The sequence below is a fragment of the Pistacia vera genome, unplaced genomic scaffold, assembly GCF_008641045.1.
Source record: "Pistacia vera cultivar Batoury unplaced genomic scaffold, PisVer_v2 Contig525, whole genome shotgun sequence".
NCBI classification, from domain to species: Eukaryota; Viridiplantae; Streptophyta; class Magnoliopsida; order Sapindales; family Anacardiaceae; genus Pistacia; species Pistacia vera.
The window spans coordinates 352,882-359,010 of record NW_022196363.1 but is presented as its reverse complement, the minus strand read 5'-3'; the positions used below and the strand labels follow the sequence as shown (position 1 = coordinate 359,010).

The following is a 6,129-nucleotide window of genomic DNA, read 5'->3' as shown; positions in this document are numbered from 1 at the left end:
ATAAATTTCCTAAACATATCTTCCAACTTCGTCACTCTTTGATCTCCCAGTTGATTAGTCACCCCTCGTTGGTTATTTGGAACTGTCCTCTAGTTCCATTAGTTATTTTGCTGGTTATGATTTCCCCAAGCCAGATTTGGATGATTTCTCCACCCCGGATTGTATGTGTTAGAGTATGGGTTGTTTAGTTGTCTCTGATTTCTGGCCAAGTAATTCACTTGCTCCGTTGATGAAGATGATGAAGCAAATGTGTTCCCAACTTGACACTCGCTGCTCACATGGTTTCCTGCACAAAAATCACATGTTAGTTGAGGTGCTTGTATAGAGTTTACCTGCATAGTTCCCAACTATTTTTGAAGTGCAGTGAGTTGGGCTGAGATGGCTGTGAAGGCGTCAACTTTATGAAGACCCGACGATTTCCTACTTGTTGCTCTCTCATTTGGTCTTTGATAGTTGTTGCTTGCCAAAACCTCAAGCAATTCATAGGCCTCTTCTGGTGTCTTGTTCTGCAAGGCCCCTCCTGAAGCTACATCCACCATGGTTTGCACATTACCCATCAATCCATTGTAGAAAGTTTGGACTTGAAGCCAAACTGGCAACCCATGGTGTGGACATTTCCTCATTAACTCTTTGTATCTCTCCCAAGCCTCATACAATGACTCGGAATCATCTTGTAGAAATGATGTGATATCATTTCTCAATTTTGCTGATTTACCTGGAGGAAAGAACTTGGTAAGGAATTTTTGTGCTAGATCATTCCAAGTTATTATAGTTCCCGATGGTAATGCCATTAACCACCCCTTGGCTTTATCTCCCAATTAGAATGGGAATAACCGCATCCTAATAGCGTCATCCGACACTCCATTCGACTTGAAGGTGTCACAAATTTCCAAGAAATTTGCAATATGCTAATTCGAATCTTCCTCAAATCACCATTAAATCTAACCGACTGTTGGATCATTTGGATGATTGCCAGCTTGATCTCGAAGTCATTTGCTTGCACCGTAGGTCTAGTAATACCCAACCTACTACCATTCACTGTGGGAACTGAAAATTCCCTCAGTGTCCTGTTTTCTAGTTCAGCCATTTCAATAGCTATTTCTTCTGCTTCTACAACTAAATCCTCTCTTTCTCTTCTCTCTCTGTTACGTCGTCAAACGGTTCTCTCAATCTCAGGATCAACATGAACCACTGATTGACGTCTCGTTCTTCACATAAACTGCAAAGACATAATTGAAAGAAAGTGAGATCACAAACCAACTGAAAAATAAAAACAAAATTAAAAACTCCAATCTAGCTAACTATAGACAGACTCAATGTTAACTTAAAACAAATCCCCGGCAACGGCGCCAAAAACTTGATGCGTGTTTCCTACAACATGCAATATGTAGCAGGTATACTAATCGCACAAGTAATATAATGATGAATGAGTATCGTTCCCATGAGGATTGTTAGCTATGCACTAAGTTTTCTACCGTTTTCAAGTTGAAGCAACCGAAATCTTTGGATAATTGGGAGCAATTTAACCTATTACTGAAACAAAATTACTAAACTGCAAATAACTAAAAATGCGAGATGTAAAACACGGATAAAAAATCAATTCAATTAAAACGGGTAGGGTTTTGACTTCATTGGGATTTTATGGGTTAAACCTAAAAATTACACTACATTCACATTTATATGCATTGGTTGTAAACCGAACTCACTAAGGTGTTAAACATACCTTCTCAGGCTATGTTTTCCTATTCTTCCTTTTTAACTTTCCGTACCCAACAAATTGAAAGTTAACAATTCCAAACTCATTAAGCATAAGAATCCTACAATGGTTTCATTAATTCTTGAATCTATCTCTAGCATCCAATACTATAATGGTGATTACCCAAGAAGCCTAACATGAATTATTTCTCAATCTCATCATGTTCATCACAAAAAGCATTAAAACTCAAAGCAAACACATAATCAAAGCATAATCATATGAACATAACATGATCAATAATTTAACCTATTAGAAATCCGAATTACAATCAAAACCCTAACCCAAAACGGGTTAGTTCATAGCTAAATTAACACTACAAATAATAAAAACAATAATAATCAAGTTCAACAAAATGCAAAGTAAGAGAAAGAACAAGAAATCTCCCCAAATGATGAATTCCTTGGCTCAAAATCCAATCTTCACCCTCAAATCGATCAATCTCTTGCTGCTAAAATAAAAAAACACTCCAAAAGTTGCTAACCCTAATTCCTGGACGACCCCCAGCAAAAAGGTTAAGTGTTTCTTTTATACCTCGTCCTAAATTTCTTATAAAAACCCGCACAAAGTAAAACTGTGCGTTTTACAAAACTGAAAATTACAACTGTTGCCGCAGCGAAGAAGAAATCTCGCCGCGACGAAGAAAGAATCAGACTTTTTCGTTTCTGCCGTACTTCGTCGTGGCGAAGGACAATTCTTTGCTGCGGCAAAGCTTCTTGAAGAGTTCTAAAATTACAGAATTGCCACTCTGCTTGAAATCTTTACTTGATTCTTCGATTCTCGGTGCTTTCTCCTTAGAACAAGCCTCATCGTGCTTTATCCTGCTTCAGAACTCTCCTAACTTCTGAGGTCTGCTAACTTCTGAGTAAAAATGTCCAATTTTGTCCTTATTTGCTCAAAATGTCCATTTTAACCTGAAACACAAAATATAAAGAATTAAGCAACAATTCAGGTCAAAATGCACTAGAAAGTACCTGAAATCCGAACAAAAACTTTAATGAAAACTGTATAATCCACGGATTATCAATCGACTTTGTTGTCTAGGTAAACATAGTATTGATTATACCAAATAGAACATGCTCACAAACCAGTGCTCGATTCGCCCACAATCTAGACCCATTACTGGTGGTAGAAAAAACTGAGTAAAAAGGCGTATAGGCCATATGCGGCTTTCTGGTCATTTTGTTGTCAGGTTTTTGGCGAGATCAACTATGTTGTCTAGGTAAAATTAGTATTAATTATACCAAACAGAAAACACTCAAAAACCAGAGCTCGATTCGCTCACAATCCAGACCCATTACTGGTGGCTGAAAAAACTAAGTAAAACGGCGTATAGGCCGTATGCGGCTTTCTAGTCGTTTTGTCATCAAGTTTTAGGTGAGATCAACTCTGTTTTCTAGGTAAACATAGTATTGATTATACCAAATAGAAAACGCTCATAAACCAGTGCTCGATTCGTCCACAATCGAGACCCATTACTGGTGGCTGAAAAAACTGAGTAAAACGGAGTTTAGGCCCTATGCGGCTTTCTGGTTGTTTTGTCATCAGGTTTTCGATGAGATCGACTCTGTGGGCTCTTTAAACATAGGATTGATTATACCAAATAGAGAACGCTAAAAAAGAAATGCTCGATTCACCCCCAATTTAGACCCATTACTGGTGGCTGAAAAAACTTAGTAAAATGGCGATAGGCCCTATGAGGCTTTCTGGTCGTTTTGTCATCAAGCTTTTAGCGAGATTGACTTCGTTGTCTAGGTAACCATAGTATTTATTATACCAAATAGAATACGCACAAGAACCAGCTCTAGATTTGCCCACAATCGAGACCCATTACAGGTGGCTGAAAAAACTCGGTAAAACGGCGTATAGGCCCTATGCGGCTTTTTGGTTGTTTGGTCATCAGGTTTTCGGCGAGATCAACTCTGTTTGCTCTCTAAACATAGGATTGATTACACCAAATAGAAAACGCTCAAAAAGCAGTGCTCGATTCACCCACAATTTAGAACCGTTACAAGTGGCTAAAAAAACTTAGTAAAACGGCGAATAGCCACTATGCGGCTTTCTGGTCGTTTTGTCATCAGGTTTTCGGTGAGATTGACTTTGTTGTCTAGCCAACCATAGTATTGATTGTACCAAATAGAATACGCTCAAGAACCAGAGCTCGATTCGCCCACAATCGAGACCCATTACTGGTGGCTGAATTTTTTTTGTAAAATGGTGTATAGGCCCTATGCGGCTTTCTGGTTGTTTTGTCATCAGGTTTTCGGCGAGATTGACGCTGTTGGGTCTCTAAACATATGATTGATTATACTAAATAGAAAATGCTCAAAAACCAATGCTCGATTCACCCACAATTTATAGCCATTACTAGTGGCTGAAAAAACTTAGTAAAACGGTGAATAAGCCCTATGCAGCTTTTTGGTCGTTTTGTCATCAGGTTTTCGGTGAGATTAACTCTGCTGGCTTTATAAACATAGTATTGATTATAAAAATATATAAAACACTCAAAAAGAAGTGCTCGATTCACCTACAATCAAGACCCATTACTATTGGCTGAAAAAACCGAGTAAAATGGTGTTTAGGCCCTATACGGCTTTATGGTTGTTTTGTCATCAGGTTTTCTGTGAGATTGACTCTGTTGGCTCTCTAAACATAGTATTGATTGTACCAAATGGAAAACGCTCAAAAAGCAGTGCTCGATTCACCCACAATTTGGACCCATTACTGGTGGCTGAAAAAACTGAGTAAAACGGCGAATAGGCCCTATGCGGCTTTCTGGTCGTTTTGTATATAGGTTTTCGGCAAGATCGACCCTGTTGTCTAGTTAAACATAGTATTGATTGCACCAAATAGAAAATCTTAAAAACCTATGCTCGATTCACCCACAATCGAAACCTGTTACTGGTAGCTGAAACAACTGAGTAAAATGGCGTATAGGCCCTATGTGGCTTTCTGGTCGTTTTGTCATCAGGTTTTAGGTGAGATCAACTTTGTTGTCTAGTTAAACATAGTATTGATTATACCAAATAGAAAATGCTAAAAAACTGCTGCTCAATTTGCCCACAATCGAGACCCATTACTGGTGGTTGAAAAAACTAAGTAAAACAGCATGTAGCCCCTATGCGGCTTTTGGTCATTTTGTCACAACTTTTCAGTGAGATTAACTCTATTGGCACTCTAAACTTAGTATTGATTATACCAAATAGAAAACACTAAAAAACCAGTGCTCGATTCGCCCATAATCGAGACCCATTATTGGTGGCCGAAAAAACTAATTAAAACAGCGTATAGGCCCCATGCGGCTTTCTGGTCGTTTTGTCATAGGTTTTCGGCGAGATTAACTCTGTTGGCACTCTAAACTTAGTATTGATTATACCAAATAGGAAACACTCAAAAACCAGTGCTCGATTCACCCACAATCGAGACCCATTATTGGTGGCCGAAAAAACTAATTAAAATAGTGTATAGGCCCTATGTAGCTTTCTGGTCGTGTTGTCATCAGGTTTTTGGAGAGATCGGCTCTGTTGGGTCTCTAAAGATAGTATTGATTATAACAAATTGAAAACGCTAAAAAATTAGTGCTCTATTCGGCCAAAATCTGGACCCATTACTAGTGGTTAAAAAAACTGAGTAAAACGGCTTATAGGCCCTATGCGGCTTTTTGGTCATTTTGTGATCAAGTTTTCGGTGAGATCAACTCTGTTGTCTAGGTAAACATAGTATTGATTATGCCAAATAGAAAATACTAAAAAATCTATGCTCGATTCACCCACAATCGAGACCTATTACTGGTAACTGAAAAAACTGAGTAAAACAGTGTATATAGTATTGATCATACATAATAGAAAACACTCAAAAACCAGTGCTCGATTCTCCCACAATCGAGACCCATTACCGATGGCTGAAAAAACTGAGTAAAACGGCGTATAGGCCCTATGCGGCTTTCCGGTTGTTTTGTCACAGGTTTTCAGCGAGATGAACTCTGTTGGCTCTCTAAACTTAGTATTGATTATACCAAATAGAAAACGCTCAAAAACAAGTGCTTGATTCGTCGACCATCGAGACCCATTACTGGTGTCTGAAAAACTGAGTAAAACGCCATATAAGCCCTATGCTTTTTCTGGTGGTTTTGTCATAGGTTTTCGGTGAGATCAACTCTGTTGGCTTTCTAAACTTAGTATTGATTTTATCAAATAGAAAACACTCAAAAACGAGTGCTCGATTCACCAACAATCGAGACCCATTACTAGTGGCTGAAAAAACTGAGTAAAATGACGTTTAGGCCCTGTACGGCTTTCTGGTCGTTTTGTTATCAGGTTTTCGACGAGATCGACTATGTTGTCTAGGTAAACATAGTATTGATTATTCCAAATAGA

At 38.5% G+C, this 6,129-nt stretch overlaps 1 non-coding gene across 1 annotated transcript; it reads left to right on the top strand.

The window, feature by feature from the left end:
* Positions 1 to 597: 597 nt before the first annotated feature.
* On the top strand, positions 598 to 704 carry LOC116107018. Its single transcript, XR_004124390.1, has one exon. It is a non-coding gene; the product is annotated as a small nucleolar RNA R71 (small nucleolar RNA).
* The last annotated feature ends 5,425 nt before the right edge of the window (positions 705 to 6,129 follow it).